General features: G+C 38.9%; 1 pseudogene; it reads left to right on the top strand.

Annotated features, from left to right (window-relative positions):
* The first annotated feature begins 212 nt into the window (after nucleotides 1–212).
* Nucleotides 213–1,110, top strand: LOC103256099 (annotated as a pseudogene).
* Nucleotides 1,111–2,264: the final 1,154 nt, after the last annotated feature.

The raw sequence follows: 2,264 nt of genomic DNA, 5'->3' as shown, positions 1-2,264 counted from the left end.
CGACAGAGTGAAACTCCAATTCAAAAAAAATAAAATAGAATAAAAATTTAAAAGTTGGCAGTATTTCTGGTTTCAAGATGGTCACCTAAGCTGTTTTGTGAGATTTCTTCCATCTCTCTTGGATATTTTTTGTTTTGTTTTGCTTTGTTTTAATGAACCTGGAAGTGACACATTAAAGGACTCGACAGAAATAGAATGGAAGATGTTCTAAAATGACTAACTGTACAGTGACAGATACACACAGCATCCATAGCACCAGCCATCAATATCTGGTGGAGAAGATCATTTGAATGTGAATCTATGAGTCCAAGTACTGGAAAGAGGAATGTTTTGGACTTATAACCAAACTAGTAGTGAATAAAGCCATGGAGTTAAGATTTGTGGGTGGTGTCTATGGTGGCAACATAAAACAAATCCCTGTCTGTGTTTAACCTTGAAAATGCTTCAAATTCAGCCCAAGAAGGATATTACTGTAGAGTTTATTAAAAAAATGAAAATTTCCAGTATATCCGCATGTTGGGGGTACTTTACATGAAGTTGACAGGCACTGCAAATGACTGCTACAAGTACTTGGAACCTTCGTAAATGACTACAGAAAAATCAAGAGCCAGAACAGAAATGGAGAATTTGAACTGATGCAAGTAGATGAGTTTATTGATGAACTACTGCACAGTGAGAGAGTCTGTGCTCATTCTTCCTCCGCTACAGAAACATTATGGGCTAGAGGAAGCTGAGCAACTGAAGCCTCTAGTTAGTACTATAGAAGAGGACATGGATGATGTGGAATCCAGTGAAGAGGAAGAAGAGAAAGATGAAAAGCTGAAAAAGAATGCCATCACCTGATCACCACCAGAAAAACTACTGTGTGCTACAGGAGGAGTAGAAACTGGTTGCCCAGAAGGCTGAGTCCATCTTCCAAAAGGAGAAACTCCTCCCCTTGCCAAGAAAGGCATCAGAGCAAGAGTCCAAGACCGCAGCAGGTTTCAGATCAAGTGGCCCAGATACCATTCCAAGTCCCCAGGTCATCACTGTAGTCACAGGTATAGGAGCCATTCAAAATCTCCTGAAAGGTCTAAGAAAAGCCACAAGAGCTGGAGAGGGAATGAGTAATGAACTCAGTTTGGTTGTAGTCCAAATGGCCTGTATATGGGGTTATCTATTATGTGAAAGGATTAAGATCTATTCCCCGGTCAGCTGTAAGAATATTTTAGTCTTTTGTAACAAGTTTCTCCTTTTTTTTTTTTTTTAATGAAAGTGGCGCTGAGTTTCACATCTCTTTTTGAAATGTAATCAACATCTTTGAGGGATGATGATGTTTCCTAAGGTCAGTTTTTGACCCAACCAATGTTGGCTGAATTCAGACTTATGAGGTAGGAAGGATCTGGAGGTTGAGGGATATGAATGACAAGGAAAAGATGTGGCCACCTCATGACCCTTTCCCTTTTTGTTATTAAACTTGGCAAATTTGTTTCTCCCTCAGAAATAAATAAATAAATAAATAAAAGTTGACTATAACAATACAATGTTTTTGTGAATTAAGTCATACAATATTGATTTATATTATCTTCAAAGACTCTGTAATCAATATGTTAATTTATAATCTGTTAAAAATTTGGCCGGGCTCAGTGGTTCGGACTGTAATCCCAGCACTTTGGGAGGTCGAGGTGAGTGGATGGCCTGAGCCCGTGGGTTCGAGGCCCGCCTGGGCAACTTGGCAAGACCTCATCTCTACAATAAATCAAAAATTAGCCGGGCGTGGTCACACACACTTGTAGTTTCAGCTACTTGGAAGGCTGAGGTGGAAGGATCACCGGAGCCCAGTGGGTCGAGGCTGCAGTGGCTGGAAGCGGCACTGCACTCCTGTCTGGGTGACAGAGTGAGACTCCAACTCAAAAAAAAAAAAATTCTCTTATAGTCCTATTCTGAATATCAAATTAACTTTAAACACAACATAAGATCTTTGGCAGATATTTAATATAAAAGTAGTGAAAATACTAATGTAAAGATTTATTTACATTAATCTTTCAAAACCATTTGATCTTATAACTGGTCTCTGGCAGTGTTTGAGTAAGATTTGTTTCCTTGACCAAAAGGACTTTGTTCTACTGTCAACACAGACAGCCTTATTAAAAATTCAACATTATTATAGCAAAGTTGATGGTATCTCATAAGACCCATTTCATACAACCAGCAGAATGCAGTTAGTTTGTGTGATAGGCCCACTGTTTTCTAATTTGTTTCATCTGGTTGGACATGTAAGCATC

The sequence above is a fragment of the Carlito syrichta genome, unplaced genomic scaffold (assembly GCF_000164805.1).
Source record: "Carlito syrichta isolate Samal-C Ts95f unplaced genomic scaffold, Tarsius_syrichta-2.0.1 Scaffold288922, whole genome shotgun sequence".
In the NCBI taxonomy this organism is placed as follows: domain Eukaryota; kingdom Metazoa; phylum Chordata; class Mammalia; order Primates; family Tarsiidae; genus Carlito; species Carlito syrichta.
Note: the sequence above shows the minus strand (reverse complement) of the source record. Positions and strands in the feature narration are given on the sequence as shown.